Raw genomic sequence first — 17,773 nt, forward strand, 5'->3', positions numbered from 1 at the left:
CATCTTTAAGAATCTTTTGTAAGGCTGGTTTGGTGGAGATAAATTGTTTAAATTTTTCATTGCTATGGAAGGACTTTCTTTAACCTTGGGTTATGAATGAGAGTTTAGCTGGGTATAGTATTCTTGGTTGATATTTGTTTGTCATTATGGCATGGCATACATCATTCCATGGTCTTCCTGCTTGAATTGTCTCTGCTGAGAAATCTGAGGTGATTCTAATTGGTTTCCCTTTATAGGTGATTGATATTTTCTCCTTGACAGCTTTAAGGATGTTTTCCTTGGTCTGAATTGATCCTGCGAGGATTATACTGTGAGAATGGGATGTCCTGTTTTGGCCATGTCTATTTATATTTCTAAAAGCTTCTTGTATCTTAATAGGCCTATCTTTTTGCATGTTTGGGAAGTTCTCTGCTAGGATCCTGTTAAACAAATTTCCTATACAATTAACTTCTGATTCTAGGTGCTCCTCTACACCCATTATCCTCAGATTAGGTTTTCTGATGGTGTCTTCCATGTGTTGAATAGATCTATCGTATTTCCTGGATTTTTCTTGAATGGTTGTATGTTCTTTCTCTATAATATATAGGCTGTCTTCAATCCCCGAGAATTGATCTACTATCAAGACTTTCTACTTTGTTATTTATTTCTTTTCCTTCTAGTTGGTTGGCTTTGATGGCTTCCAATTCTTTGTTGGAGCTTTGTTTTAGATCTTGTATGAACTTCTTTACTTCCTTAATTTAATGTTCAGTGTTTATTCTCAAGTCACTTAGTTGATTGGTTATGGTTTCCTTGGACTCCCATTCCTTCTGTTGGGTTCCAGTCAGCGTTCCCTTTGTGGACTTCCTGACTTCTTTCAGCTCTCTGTTTATAGATTCCATGGATGCCTTTAGTGATCTTTGTGTATTCTCATGCTGCTCTCTCAATTCCTGTATCACTCTTTGATTAGCTTCCTTATGTTCACTCAATTCCTGTAGTTCTCTTTGAGTGTTCTCAGCCTCCTAACACCATTCCTCACTTTCTCTTTGTCTCTTCTACGCCAACTCCCACAATTCCTGTCTATCTCTTTGACTGATCTCAGCCTGCTCACACCATTCTTTTATTTCTCTTTGAGTGTTCTCAAGCTGCTCATACAATTCCTGTATCAATGTTTGAGTATCTTCCTCAGGCTCATGATATTCCTGTATTGACCTTTCGTTTGTCTTCTCTCTCTCCCTATCACGCTCACATGAAGTCTTTGCAGGTTTTCAATCTTTTCATTTACCATGTTTACCAGTAGTGTTTGCAGAGCTTTTTGGGAACTCTCCTCTGGATTATTCATTTTCTGTTCTGTCCCCTGATTACCATGAGTGGGAGTTGAGATACCCGGATTTACCATTATTCTTGTGTTTTTCAGGTTTGTTCTGCCCATTTGGGATGAATGAAACACCAGTTTTGTGCTAGAACACTATCTTAAGGCAAGCATCAACCAAAGTCTGTAGTTGCAAAGTAAAAAGTCTGCAGATACAATCTAGTTCAACAGATATAGCTATTCAACATCAAACAACTATGTATTAGTGTGCTGCGAACTGCAAAGAAGAATTTGGCAAAGCAGACATTATTAGGTTAAGGGAGATATGTGGGTAAAAATAGGAATAGTGGGATGTGGAAATGTAGAGGGAGAGTTAACTTGACTAAATACTAATATCTAAGCGGGAAATAGGTTGGATAGAATGATAGTAGAGAGAGAGAAAAAAAGAAAAAAGGGCAAGAAAAAATAGAAACAAAAATTAAAAATTAAAACTGAAACACATAAATTATGCAAATTAACAAAGTAATATTCAGAGAAGAACGAGGATAGGATAAGAGAAGGGGAAGGATAGAATGAGATGTGAAAAACTTAAAAATAAAAATGCTTAAAATATCATATAGGTACATAGAAGTAATACTGATATTAAGGAATTTAAGTCTAAGAGGTTTTGAACTGAGTAATAAATTTCTGGATTAAGTGTGTACAAAATGGGGGTTAATGTCTAATAATCGACTATGGGTATATCTGAGGATGAGCAGAACAGCAATTAAGTCACACAAAGACGAACGAAAGAGAGGAAAAGTGAAAAGAATGAGAAACAAAGAAAGGAAGGAAGAAAGAAAGAAAAAGAAAAGGATCAAAAGTCTGTAGAGCTAAACAAAAAAATGAATGAAAAGAGAAAAAAGAAAAAAATCACACACACACACACACATACCCTTAAAATAAAAAGTATAAGAGCAAGAAAAAAGGAGTTAAAAATATTTTTTAAAGATAAAAATGAAAAATTTTAAAAAGTTTAAAAAAATTATAAAATGTACAAAAAAAGAATTCTTTGATATTTTTTGGTGGGGATGGGTAGATCCTGTATCTCCCTTGTGTCTGTAACTGTCTCTTGTTGGAGTCTCTGGTCTGCTTGTGGTGTTTGATTTTCCTGTGGCTTGGTTGGTCTCTTAAGTCAGTTTGTTTGAGCAGGCAGAAAAATGCTCTGCTTTACCCAGAATTTTGTGATCCTCCTCCCAGGCTAGTTCAATGAGAAGGAGACCTGCTTTGAGTTTCACAAAAGAGGGAGATGGCTGTTTCTTCTAGTTTGGAGATGCTGTGATGAGGCTAATTTCTGGTAGGGTGGAGGCCTTTTAGCAAACAGTAGCTTTTCCCTGGGGGGCTAGCTTCTGAGACACTGACAGAGCCCAGCCTGGAGCCATTCTCAGGGTTTAAGTTTACTGAATGTCAATTGATTGTCAAGGCTACTATAGGAAGGGGCAGCCTCTGGCTCTGTTTATCCAGTGAAGAAAGCCACTACTGGGGCTGGTGGAGCTTTCTCAGCTGTGCTGGGTCACTTTCCGCTGGGTGTAGCTGAGCCTGGAATGTCAGAATTGGTTCCTGTGACCTGGTAAATGACTCTTGTTTTCTTTCAAGGCCTGAGTTGGAGCTAGCTGCTCAGCCAGGCCTCTGTCAGTATCAAAGATGGAGATCTCTGGTAGTGGGGAGGGGAGGGATGTTCTTACCTCCTCTGCTCCCTGAGAAGGAGTGAGGATGTCAGGCTTCTACTCATGCCAGATTCTTGGTTTTTGGGTCGTCTCTGGTATGCAATCTGCAGGATGAAGATGTCTGTTCCTTGTCAGTTCTTCCTGGTGTTGAGTAGAATCAACTCACCTGCTGCATCTGGAGTCGTTGTCCTGGACTCTCTGTGTTGCAGGTATGGCAGCTACGGTCGCCACCACAGCCACTGCTGCCACAGCGGTGGCTGCTGACAAGTGCACAGATCTGTTTCCTTGCCTGTATTTTCTCTCTCTGGCCTAACTCTGTGTACTGTGATGGCACACTTGGTGTGATTCTCTGGTTTAGGACTGTTCACTGGAGCACTAAAACTGCTTTCTATGCGAGAGCTTGTTTAGCCTCCAGCTTCTCCTCTGCCATCTTCCTGGAACTCCTGTATGTATTTTTATTTTGTCAAGCACTGAGCTTGAACTCTGGTAGTGGCAGTTCTGCCTCAGGTTTGATCACTCTAGGCTGGGGTGCAGCCACTGGACCCATAGACGAACCTGGGTTCCTGCGACCCAATGGCTGACAGGAAAAAAAAATTAATGCAAAACAGAAAAAACCCTGGCAATTTGCAGATGGCTGCCAATTTTACATTTTTTTCTTTGCTAGGTGACCATACTGGGTCTGAATGACACGGTTGAAAAATGTTGGTAACCTGGCATTGCTGAAAGCTGGCAGGTTACCAGGGAAGCCATAGGCCAACACAGCAACATAGGCCCTGTGTTTGAAGCCCGGTCCTGACCCCTAAGAGATCTAAGAATCTCATTCCTAGTCATAGGAATACCGATGGAAGATTATGAATAGCAAGGCTGAACTAGTTATTTCTGAATACTACTATACAATTAGAGTGATTTTAGGAGGCCAATTGATTTTAATGAATGCTTTTTGACACATTCAAAGAATACTATTAATTACATGTATGCTATAGTTTCAGGACAGTGGTTGATTTAATTAATAATTCATTAAGGCTGAAAACAATAATATTAATTACATGAAGACATAATAAACACCCAAGAATTGGCAGGAATGTAGCCTATATAGCTGAATAATGTGTAGACATCTCCTGCACTCTATAATGATCTATATTTATTTGTGTACTACAATCTGCATATCAATGTGTTCTTATTTTGTCAACTCTTAGGGCTCAATCTCAGGTGCTGGAAATTGCTAGTCAGCTTAATATGCTCCAGGCTGGCATGCTGATACCCATTAATGAATTGGGCTTTGTAGACTGTGAGTTCAGATGTGAGAAGCAGAGAGTGAAACATGTTTTCTTTTTCTTTGAAAGTGCTCGGTGACAGGTAGGATGTATAATTCAGATGCAAATCTATATGCAATGTAATAGGATGTAATAAATGTAAAAAATGTCATAGGTGGAAGAATTATCATTACAATAAATGAAAAACAGATTGAATTAGTAGGGAATCATTCTAGGATAAAATTAGACACAAAAATTATAGGATGTGGATTAAGTTTAATATTTTATTAAGCATTGACAGAATAAAAATTTCATGGAAACACAAATACCTAATAATTGGTAGTAACACACGATGCATAATTTAATAATATATAGGAATATGTCTCATTCTATAAAATACATAATTATAGTAGGAATGTACGTACATATGTGATAAACAATAACAGGATATTGAGTAATTTTAATTAATGCTTTATTAATTGTTAACTGGGACACATCATTAAATGGAGACATAATTTAATACCTAATAATTGGTAGTAATACTATCTATAATTTAATAATATGCAGACATCTCTCTTTTTGTGTATATAATATTTTTATACAACAATCTCTATCTATTTATATCTCATTCACTCCTGGGGCTCCGTGGTTGAATGTTCACTGAGGAAGCATGAAGCACTGGGTTTGATTCCTCAGTGCACATAAACAGAAAACCCAGAAGTTCTGCTGTCTTTCATTCAATTGTGTGCTAGCCTTGAGCACAAACGCTTAGGAACAGGGTCAAAGCCCATACTCAAGCCCCAGGACTGCCGCCAAAAAAAAGTAGAATGTTTTAACTGCAACTATAGAAGGGCAAGAAGGGCAGGACTTCAAATACCTCATCACAGGGTAATCTAGGAGTCTGGGGCTGACAGCTTCCACCTAACCTGACTTAGCCAGATGTAAACTGCTGCAACCCAGATCCATGGGTTATCCCCATCATCCTGGTTACCCTGGCTTATCCCCATATCCTGGGTGCTCAGGGCCTTTAAAACTTGGCAGGAAGTCTGCTAGAACCTTTGAAATATGGCTTGAAGTGGTAGAGCTCTAGTCTTGATCAAATGTTATTAGAATAGTATCCTCATGTTTTGAGTTCAAGCCCCATGGCTAACCCCCCCCCCCCAAAAAAAAAAACCACCACACTAAACCATTAGATGTGAACTTGTGTGGTTTGTGAACTGTTCCTCAAAGAATGGTGATACTGATAAAAGCACCCTAATTCTAATGAAAGCTTGTGGAATAGAGCTAGGTTCTGAGTCCTTCACAGGGTGCAGTTTGCTGCATCCTGCATTGGGTTCTGTGTGCTGAGTCTTTCAAAGGATGCTGTGTGCTGAGTTATGCAAAGAGTGCAATGTGCTGTGTCCTTCAAAGGGTGCATTCTTTCTTCGGGTCCTTATAAGATCTCCACAACTGAGATGATTATGCAGACAAGAATATTGAGGCTCATTTATGTCCCCATGGCAGGGACAAAGATGTATTACTGAAGACTAGTAAGTTGTCTCCTGCAGACAATTAATTGTTTTGTTTTGTTTTTTTCTCAGTCATGAACCTTGAACTCAGGGTCTAGGTGCTGGCCCTTACCTCTTGGGCTTATGACTAGCGCTCTAACACGTGGAGACATGGATCCCCTTATAGCAGAGGCCACAGCCTAGGGGTCTATAGCTAAGGTCTGTCATCCTGCCTTCTCAGAAAGCTGAGATCTGAGGATCTGGGTTCCAAACTATCCCAGACACAAAAGCCTATTATCTCCATGAGCCTATTATTTCCAATTCACCACTAAGAAACCCGAAGTGGAATCTGGGTGCTTGTTGCTCATGTCTGTCATACTAGCTACCCAGTAGGATGAGATCTGAGGATCATGGTTCAAAGCTAGCCTGGGCAGGAAAGTCCTTGAGACACTTAGCTCTGATGGACCCACGAAAAAGCTGAGGTGGTGTTTGGCTCAAGTGGCAGAGCACAAGACTTGAGGAGAAGAGTTCAAGGACAGTACCCAGGCCCAGATTTCAACTCCTACAATAAAGAAAAGACAGAAACAAACTAACAAACCTGAAGTAGAGGGCTGGGAATGTATAGAGTGTAGATTGCTTTGCATATATGAAACCCTGGGTTTGATTTCTCAGGACCATATCACTAAAAAGAAGCCTGAAGTGTCTCTGTTGCTCAAGTGGGAGAGGAGTATCCTTGTACAAGAGAAAATAAGTACAGTGCTCAGGACCTGAGTTCAACCTCCTGTGCACACGTGGGCTCACGCACACATACAGACACATACACACACACACACACACACACACACACACACACACTCACAGACTAGAAGTGGTGCTGTTAGACAAAATGCTAAAGCACCAGGCTTCTACACTGAGCTCATGGTCAGCACCCCAGCCCTGCTTTCAACCCGCAAACCTAGACAGCCAGGGCCCAACTTGGAGAGGTCAAAATTTTCAAATCCTGAAGAGCTTCAACAGCCCTAGATGACAGGAAGCTTTGTGATATCAGATATGTGCTTGGATTTTCCAAGCTTCCAGAAACCTAGGAGAGACATCATAGGCCCATCATCGTCCTCAATGAAACATTTCATGAGTTTCAGTGCCCCAGTTGTCTGCCAGAAGGACTGCTGAATTATATTGAGCACTGTATCTCAACACCGGAATATAGTCTCACAATGGCAGAATAAGTGCACAGGACTTGGCCTGCCACGGGAGATGGCACAAATGGCATCCTGTCAAACCAAAGCACTGGGGAAAGAAATAGATTGGGATAAAATTATACCTTTATCCTGACCTTCAGAGCCCACTCACACTCATTCTCACAATTTGACACAGATGGAGTTGTTTGTTACATAGCTGTACAGAAGTGAGGCCTTTTGTCTGCCTGTCCAGACAATGAGGGAGACTTCTTCCAGCAGGCCTGGGATGCAGAGAAACCCTCATGCTATACTGGGAACAGTGAGGGGAGCCGCAGAACATGCACTTTCATGAAATCAGTCTCTGTTATGAAATCATTTTATTGGATACAAATTTTCTAGCTTGGTGCCATTCATCGTAACTACTCTGGAGCTTCACCTATAGGAATACATACATACATACATACATATACAAAGATATGGAGGTACAGGTTATTTTTGAGGGGGCAGGTCCTGGTGTTGAACTATGAGCCTAGGCATTGTTCCTGAGATACTTTTGCTAAAGGGTAGTGCATTAACCTTGACTCAAAACCCCACTTCTGGGTTTTTCTGTGATCTCTTAGAAATAACATTGTCATAGACTTTCCTACACTGGCTGGATTCAAACTCAGATTCTCTACATCTCAGACTCCTGAGGAGCTCAGATCACAATGAGAAGCCACTGGCACCTTCTTTCTTTTCTTCTTCATTTTTTAATCTGGAAACCTGAATTCTTAACAGGGTCATACCAGTGTTATGAATTTATAAGTTTACTACCCAATGTCCTTTATAGCTGCTTTCTCTAAGAAGGATTTTCCTTCCTCATCTTACCATCTGTTCATAGGTTTGAAACCAAAAGTGAGAAATGAGTGTCACAGAATTTCTGTGCAAATGTCCACAGGACATGCCAGCTCTGTCAATTAGCATTGAGCTACAGCAATTTACTGTCTCAAGATGGAGGACCAAAAGCTAGAGCGATCCTTATATTGTCTGCGAGGGTTCTTTTGCCTATAAAATGATCTAAAAATTAGGAGTGTTGTGTGTCTCCAACCCTAAGTATCTAGAATATACTAGAAGCATCTTCATGCATCACTTTTCTAGTGTCTCTCGAGATTTAGACTCCAGGTTTGTGTGGAGGTGCTCCTTGGTGAATCCCTGAGGATAGCCGCTTGAAACCTTTTTGAGAGATCACCCTTCAAAGTCAGCCTGAGCAGGAAGTCTGTGAGACTCTTATGTCCAATAAACCACCAGAAAACCAGAAGTGGAGCAGTGGACCAGAATGTAGAGATGGAGCTTTGAGAGAGAAAGCCGAGCAGAAGAAACAGGCTAGACCAGGCTGGAAAGCCTGGGAGGCACTTATGTCCGATTAATGACCAGATGGCTGGAATTGGAGCTGTGGCGGTGGTAAAGCCTCAGCCTTGGGAAAAACAGCTGAGGAACGCATCAGGCCCTGAGTTTAAGCCATGGGATAGCCTCAAAATCGTTTTCAAAAAGAGAAGGCCACGTTTATGAATCAGTGCCCTACTTACTTATGTGTGTATATTACCTCCCTGAGTTCAAACACACTGTATGCAATGATGCTTCTCTTATTTATTTATTTATTTTTTAGATATGATCCTTGCGCCTACTGCATCATCCTCTTCATGTCAGACCCATTGCTTTCTCTTCCAGGGTTCCAGGCCTTTGTCCTTATATGATGCACACTGAAGATCTCAGCAGTCTTTATTTACATTTTATTATGAGGACAATGCAGGAACAGTAACAAATCAGGCAGGGGTACACAAGATAGGGTTTCTTAGAAGTAACCAGTCTTCAGAAAATTAAACTTGAGGAAGTAAAATGGTAGCATACTTATGTAAAAACTACTATTAAGAAAAATATGAGGGGGCTAGGAATGTGGATTAGTGAGAGAGTGCTTGCCTAGCATGCAAGAAGCCCTGGGTACGATTCCTCAGTAGCACATACACAGAAAAGGCCAGAATTGGTGTTGTGGCTCAAATAGTAGAGTGCTACAGACAGTGCCCAGGCCTTAAGTTCAACCCAAGACCTGGCAAAGAGATACCTAGGTAGGTAGGTAGATAGATAGGAAGAAAGAAAGAAAGAAAAAGAAAGAAAGAAAGAAAGAAAGAAAGAAAGAAAGAAAGAAAGAAAGAAAGAAAGAAAGAAAGAAAGAAAGAAAGAAAGAAAGAAAGAAAGAAAGAAAGAAGAAAGAAAGAAAGAAAGAAAGAAAGAAAGAAAGAAAGAAAGAAAAAAAGAAAGATAGTTTAATTTTTGGACGTCAGGAGGAAAGAAGGGAACACTTCCCAGTTAGGAGACCTTTTGCAGTGTGCCTTCACATAACCACAGAGCAGGAAGACTGTCTCTTTCGCACTTCTCAGGCAACCAAGGGCCCCAGAGTCAAGAGGGCAGAGCTAGGTTCTAAATAATGTGCTTGGAGACAAAATAGAAACAGTCCTGGCTCTAGTTAGTCTGGGGATTTGCATTAATTATGTGGAGAATGAAAGAAGGAGAATGGACTGGCAGAGGTAGAAGGGTCTTCAAATCTGATAGATGGAGAGTCAAAAACCCACTCCCTAAGACCAGAGAGCAGGGTTTTTCTACTCTGTTCCTCCCCTCTCCCCCACTAAACTGGCTCTCTATTGGTAACCTAAAGGTAGCCTGAGTCTCCCTTCACATGAGAGAGGAAGGTTAATTAGTCATTGTTTGAAGAGGCCGAGTAAAGCCTGACCCTGGTGTAACTTTAACAAATGTTACAGGTTTTCCCCATTGCTGGTTGTGCCTGGAATAAATGAAGTGGTTTTGCAGCTCACTTAACTGCTGGGTGTGTACGTTCTGCCTCCTAATCCTGTAGGCCTGGTCTCTGCACCTAGCCTGGATTTTGAAACTGTTTTCTGTCCTTCAATAACAGAGTTACACTGGAGTTCTTCCTGCTAACAGAGCTAGGGCTCTGAATCCAGGATAGGTCAATAATGTTTCTTTCCTTCTTCTATAGCTCGAGTACTATAAGAACATTTAATGTGCAAGTAAATTCTCATCACCAAGGGAGACACACGAAGCTCTTGAATATCTGACCTTTCAGAAGTGCAAGTCATTTTGTCATAGATTTCCTGCCATGGCTGGCTTCACCCTGTGATCCTGAGACCTCAGCCTCCTGAGCTAGGGTGATGGGCATGAGCTACTTGTGCTCTGCTAGGTTCAGAACTGTAATGACATTGACAATACAAGTCAACTGCTTATCACAAAGGGCTTGTGGAGCATATTAAGCCTTTTAACCTTGGACCTTTAAGAACTCTGTAGGACACAATATTACAATGCTACAGTCTGAGAGGATGGGCATATGTATGTGGTACACTTGAACCTTGAGCTCTGAGTCCAATTCTGGTGTACATCAGTGTTCATCTTCCATAGAATGTTCTCATAATTAGCAAATAGGAAAAGTATTTTAATTAACCCTCACTCTTTTTCCAGTTGTGTGTCTCGAACTCTAGCCTGGGCACTGACCCTGAGCCCTTCAGCTCAAGGTGAATACTCTAGCACTTAATCCAAAATGCCAGATGGGTTCTTTTGGTGGTTCACTGGAGATAAGAAACTAACAGGCTTTCCTTTGGACTGTGGTCTTCAGCTCTCAGCCTTCCGAGAAGCTATGGTTCCACTTATGAGCCACTGGCATCTGGCCTATGGTTTTAGACAGTCCTGGGCTTGATTTTAGGGCCTGGGTACTCTCTCTGAGCTTCTTTTTCTCAAGGCTAGCCACTTGAGCTACTCCATAGCTTCTGGCTTTTTCTGAGTATGTGGCACTGAGGATTCAGACCTTGGCATTCATGCATGCTGAGCAAGCACTTTACCACTAAGCCACATTTCTAGCCCCACCCTCACAATTTTATACCTCACTTGCCTATCCTCAAGAAAAGGCTTCTGAGTATAAATCATCTAAAGAAAACCCGATAGGAAGTTTCCAAAGATAAATAAGTCAAAGCTCATACTTGTGAGAGACTCTAATCATGTGAAGACTGTGACAAATGCTTCCATTTAATTATGTATTATGTTTCAACACTTAATAAAATATTAATGAGAATGAGTCATGTCCTAAATTATTGGGTATAATTTTATAATAGATGTGCAAAATGTAATAAATATTATGTGTATAAAAATACTAAATACAGTAATCAATAAATAAATAAATCAAAGAAAAATAAAATACAAAATCATTCTTTTTCTGTGGGGGTCCGGTTGTGTGGCTTGAACTCTGGGCCTGGGTGCTGTTCCTCAGCTCTTCAACTCAAGGCTAGCACTCTACCACTTGAGCCACAGCTCCACTTCCGGATTTTTTCTTTTTGCTTATGTGGTGCTGAGGAATCGAACCCAGGGATTCAGGCATGCAAGGCAAGTGCTCTACCACTGATCCACCTGAATCATAATATGAAATTAACATACATATGTAAGTATATATATCATATATTACACATGTATAGAGATATTTTTCCATTTTAGGGCCTTCATTCAGGCCCTGGGAACTCTAGCCTGAATTTCTTTCCTCATGGACAGTGAGCTTCGCCTTCACCCATGATGCAAAATTGTTACCTGGACGGTGAGCTCAAATCCTAGCAATGGCAGAAATACTGGTCCCAGTTCCAAGACAGTGACTTAATTTTTTAATGGAAGCAGTTATGTTTATTCAGTTCCATACTGAACATTTTAAAAAGTGTAGAATTTTGTACAGCTATTCACTCAGAGATCCTTCCCTTTCCTCCAAAATGCTTCTCTGAGAACTACATTGTTTGTCTTTGTTCGTTTTTTATTGTAAAAATATTTTAAAGGAGCAAGGTAATGAGTAAATTTCATATTGAGCATTGTTACCTCCTCCTTTGTTTTTCCCCTACCATACCTTCCCTCCCATCTCCACAACTACCTCCCCCTGCTTAGGTCAGTGACTTAGTTTTCATTTTTGGTTGGCACAAAGTTTGAACTCAAGTAGTAGCAAATCTTCCCTCACATTGCTACAGATTTACCAAGACCCTGAGTTCAAATTCCAGGCTAGGAAAGAAAACTAGCAGAAATTCCAAACTAGGTAGCTTTATTTTTTTAATTTAGTTAAATAATTATATTTTCTTTATTCTTTTTCTTTTTTTTCTTTTGGCCAACCATGGGGCTTGAACTCAGGTCATGGAAACTCTACCTCAGCTTAGATCTCTCTCGGCTTGGGTGCAGCCTCCAGAACCATAGCTGATCCTAAGATCCTAGGCCCAGGGGACTTTCTAGAAAAAAAAAAACTGGAAAGCAGAAAAAGTGGCAACCTTCAGGGGGCTGGGATTTTATTATTTTTTTCTTTGCACAGTGACCATCCTGGGTTTGAATGACATGGCTGCAAAGTAGATATGACTTGCCATTGCTGATGGCTTGTGGGCTATCAGTGAATCCATAGGACAACCTGTGAACATAGGCCCTGGGTTCAAATCCCAGTCCTGACACCAATGGCAGGAGAACACAAGAGACTCATTCCTATGCATGGGAATATCCATTGAAAGAGTAGTTCATGCATCCGTCTAGTCTAAAATTGGATGCAATAGTCTTAGAATGCTGATTGATCTTAATGTATAATTTATTAAGCATTAAAAGAACAATATTCCTTCAATGGTGGTATAATAAATACCTAAGAGTTGGTAGGAACGTAGTAGGTGTCATTCAATCATAGATAGATGGCTCTGGCACTCTTTAACAATACATATTTCTTTGTATATCACCGTCTGCCTATCCATGTATCGCTGTTTTGGCCAAATCTCAGCGCGTGGGAACCACTTAACAGCTTCATTGGCTAGGGGTTCCCATCCTCAAACTCACCCATTCATGAATTGGGCCTGCTAGGCCCTGAGATCAGATCCTAGCACTGCCAGGCATGATGGAGAACACATACATCTAAAATCTAGATTCTATGTGATAGGATGTAAACAATGTAATAATTGGTATAAGTGTCATCAGAGTCAATAAAATAAGTAGTAAATAAATTAATAAAACAAGAAATAAAATGAATAAACGCACCAAGCACAATATGGACTGAACATCTGAACGGAAGTATAAATCCTATCGTTAAGATGTATATAAAGAGTAACTTTTCCAGGACTGAGGCTTGAATTCAGTCCCCGTAGGAGGAGGGAATGGTGGGAGATCCTGAGATACTTGTTTCTGGACCTAGGAAGAGTCATGGCATGCGATCGATCTCATCCTTGAATGAGTAGTTTGTGCATGATGCGAGTAAGAAATGATACGCAAGACTCATGGGGTATAGATTATTTGTAAAGAGAGTTTATGAGGCATGACAATAATCATCACAGACATGAAATGAATGCATCAGAAAATACCCAAATATAGGTACACACAGATTGGATTCCATCACAAGTCACCATCAATCCTACTCTATACAAATATGTACTTATTTGCATTCTACCTTCTACTTATGAATGGATGACTATTGTGCTCCCCACTCTCCCCCCAGGGGGGCTCAAATTCAGGTACTGGAAACGCCTAGCTCCTTTGTCGCTCACAGGCTGTTGTGCTCATATGGACCCATTCACCAATTGGGCCTCCTAGGTCCCGAGTTCAGATCCCAGCCCTGCCAAAAGATTCATCTTGATGTAAGACGCCAATGGTTGCATATGTTTTCCTTTCCTGTGCAAGTCTTGGGTCTCAGCTAGGATGGAGAATGCATGGGCCACCCTGTGGTCATGGGAATAAGTTGTTATCCATGTCAGCGCAGTTATACCTGTCATTATATACATGAGAAAATACACAATAATCCATGAATAGCATAAAAAATAAACACAATAAGTACACTCAATGCACGATGCAGTCCCCACACGGATGTGAATATACATCACATGTTTAAATGATGCATTGAGCACTATTTTGGCCTCCCTGTGGCTCGATCTCAGTTTCTGGGAAAAGCCCATCTCCTTAGTGGCTCAAAGTCTGGTGTGATCACGTGGACCGATTGGGCAGTTGGGCCTCCTAGGCCCTGAGTTCGAAGCCCAGCAATGCCAAAAATTCACCCTGATGTGAGAAGCCAGTCATTGCACCTGTTTTCCTGTGCTGTGCAAATTCTGAGTATCAGCCAGCATGGAGAATATATAGGCAACTGATGTCAGCTTATATTTCCATAATTCATTCATCTGCAATAACAATTTGCAAGACTGGAGATGTGAAGCACTTAGACATGATTTTATTCTCCTTCATTTGGAAGATTAATCTTTAGTCAAAAGGAATGTTTAAAAATGGCCTAGAATTTATTCCTACCAGTTTTTATAAATGGCTTTGTACAATGGTATGTGATTATTTTACTTTACATAGGATAATTTTTTCTACTACCTATAAGTATTGGAAAAAGAAGAAAACTAAAATTTACTACTTAGAGGAATATGATAGAAATAGAAGACAGATTTTATGTTTGTCAAATCTCTCATCAGTACCCATATTCAAGACTTAAAGTCATATTTCTTACTATGTTACACAGATAGGGAAAATATATGATAAGGCAACACATGATAAGGCAACTATTAGTGACTTTAAAATGTACCTTCTTATGTGATGAAATTTACTTTATTAGCTAATATTTGGGTTTGAATTATAGGAGGCTGATCTATATAACACATTTCTGGAAGGCACCAACTGAACAACACAAATGGTGGGGGGTAGTATTTCTGCACTTTAATGAATGGTTGAACTTGTTTGGTATTAGTGCTGGGTACGTAAATCAACTCTATTGTAACTTGCTCCCTACACTTGAAAACCTTGTAATGTCACTATCATCTACTTGTCAAGTGTTATTTTGGTGAATATGATTTTTAAAAGTTTATTTGAAAAGGAATATACTTTCAGGAGATTAAATGTAGGTTGCATTGGTTTGAGAATGACATTTTTATTCTACAGAACCAAGTTTTACTGAAGTACCAGTGTTTTGAAGCACTAAGGGTCTTCTCAATTAATGTTTTTCTAAATTATATTTGACCTCTAAATCAAGTTTTCCTAGTCTTGTTTGACCAATTATGATCTATCATTCCAGAAACTATTTTTTTGGCTGCACTGAAATCTTTTATTCATCATTAGGAGAAAGGTATTAAAAATAACCTTGTTCATTTGTGATTTTGTTCACTCATATGGGCTGGTCATCTGTAAATTGAAAGTTTGAATTACAGTACTTTCTCTCAGATTTTGTGATCTCATCTTTCATTTTAAGTTGCCTTGCATTTCACAATTGATTACTGCTAATTCTTGTAAGCAATTGGGGCCCTGAAATATTATAGGAAATGAGAAATTGAGATGAGTCTTTAATTATTTTCTGTTGGCATGTTGCATGGGCCTATGTGAGAAGTCATGCCCTTGTTATCTGATGATGCAGATAACTGGGACCTGTTATCCTAGGACCCGTGGGTCCTGCAGAAGAATAATAGCTTTTAGACATCATATCAGCAAAATTTGGGTATAATCAGTAAGAATGCTTCAGAAATATGGAGAAAAACACTTTGGGACCAGCAAGTTAAAACAATAAACAGAGCATCAGAATAAAATCCCTTATAGATTAGCAGAAAACAATACTGTTATTTTACCATGTGTATTCAGAAGACCACGAACACTTAGAAGGTATCACAAGTTTATACTGAAGATATTGCATTGATACTTTTTATATTCTAATATATATTCTAAACCTAATTATTTATATCCAATCTATTTATGGGAATAGATGTCAATATATTTGTCAAATTATCAATTCTAGTAAGATTCACTGTATGAAGTTTAAAATCAGCACATATAAATATAAAATATATAAGTACATATAATATAAAAATTGTTTTGCATTGTTGTGTTGTGTTTAGGGAATCAAAGGCAACTCTGTTTTAAAGTATTATTCCATTATCTGTACCTCAGTTTTTGGTAGAGTTAGACTTAAAGCTTTACCATTTGTAGATATGCAGCCTGGAGGCAAGAGGAAACACTTTGATTAAAACATTACAAATTTAAGGCCTAATATCGAGGAGAAACATATGGACTTCTCCAGGAGCTATTGCAATATTTGGTGATAGAATGTCAGTAGTGTAAGTTCCTGCTTGGTTGGATGATAGACAGGTCAGGACAGTAGGTAATCATGAATATGAACAATTTTTTCACTTTCTTGGCTTTAGCTACTTTTGAAATGATATGTATAATAAACAATTATGTTTTGATAAAATACCTTCCATTCTGAACAATTCTGTCTGAACTGTTCATCTCATTCTATGATCCCTTGTAACTAAGATTATTTTTGTTCCAGTAAGACAATCCATGCTGTCAGGGTAAGATATTCTGGTTGGTCTGTTCCTACATGGAAGAAAGGTAAGGGTTCAGGGTCAACGTCTAGTGCATTGCGGTCCCTGGGTAAGGGTCACAAAATCACCAGGACACAGGGGATGCAGTGTGCAAACAGCAATTGCCACTGCATGCTGTGCTTTATTGTTAGTGGGTATTTAAAGACTAGCAAGCATAATCTTTGCCAAGATTTGGTCAGAAAACATTCACACAAAAATTTTCCACAGATACATTTTTACTTAACCTATGAGAGAATGTCCAGGTATATTATTATCTAAACTATTTTAGAGCAAGCTCAAACCACTTCTCCAATCTCAGCAAAATGCTTGACCACCTGTTCATCTATGCTTAAGCAAGCAGAAGAGCCACTTCCTCAGCTCCCATGAGTCTGTGACATGTTTTGAGATAGGGAGAGGGAACATTTTCCCTCTGTAGCCTGGCGTTCCAAGAGTTTTCCTAATCCCAAACACAGTCCTCAGATAATCCCGAGGCTGGAGCCTGCATCATTCTGCCCCCTCAACATAGACCCTGAGTCTTCACAGTTCAGGTAGACATTTGTCCCAGGAAGACCTCATTTGGGAAATTTTAACCTGCAGAAAGTTAGAAGTAGCTCTTAAGTAAGGCTTACTTTGAATCCATTAGCTCCACAAAGCTAACTAGGTTGATAAATAAGTACTTGAAAAGCCACCACCTTTGGACTTAGCTGTAAAGGCTTCAAAGTATGATCAAATTTAAAATGAAAATGACAAAATAGTCATTGACCAAAAAATTGTAAATGTGAGCAATCGACCAAACTATATAAGTTTTTTCCACTGTACACAGAAATTTAGAGAAATAAGATCAATAGCATTTTTAGGAACAATAAGGGTTCCTTGTTACAAATAGGCAACCATGGATATATGTCTGTATAAAGATTGTATCATTACGTACTTAAATTTAGAGGATAATACATGCTTCAGCAGCAGGTCTACCCAAATTACAACAATACAGAGATTAACATGGCACTTGCACAAGGAGGATATGAAAATTTGTGAAGTATTCCATATTTTTCATTCTTCTGATGCAAGAAATGAAAAACAGTTATTAAAAAGTTGATTACAAAAATACAAGTGTAACAATACATGTAATTCATAGAATTAAAGGTTAGTTTGACATCAGTGTATTAAATTTTCTCCTTAGAAAGGCCTTTACATAACATAACCTTTACAAAACTTGAAATTAGATAATATTGCCATTTTATACCAAAGAAATAAAATAATATAAGAAACTACAAAAAAAAGGAGTCTTAAAATTCTTCTATATGGAATGCAATCTGCAAGGTCACATTTATTAATGAGTCTATACATTATATTACAATGTAGAATTCAAAGTATTATATCTAGGAGAGAATGATATAGATTATGGACATTACACAAACATAGATATACTTTTTTCAGAAAAGCACCCGGAACATCTTTAGTTTCTATACTATTCATTTTAACAGAAAAGTTAA

General features: G+C 39.1%; 1 pseudogene; it reads left to right on the forward strand.

The window, feature by feature from the left end:
* The first annotated feature begins 17,231 nt into the window (after window positions 1–17,231).
* LOC122104057 lies at window positions 17,232–17,331 on the forward strand (annotated as a pseudogene).
* The last annotated feature ends 442 nt before the right edge of the window (window positions 17,332–17,773 follow it).

The sequence above is a fragment of the Dipodomys spectabilis genome, unplaced genomic scaffold (assembly GCF_019054845.1).
Source record: "Dipodomys spectabilis isolate Male_0828 unplaced genomic scaffold, ASM1905484v1 ptg000020l, whole genome shotgun sequence".
Lineage (NCBI taxonomy): Eukaryota > Metazoa > Chordata > Mammalia > Rodentia > Heteromyidae > Dipodomys > Dipodomys spectabilis.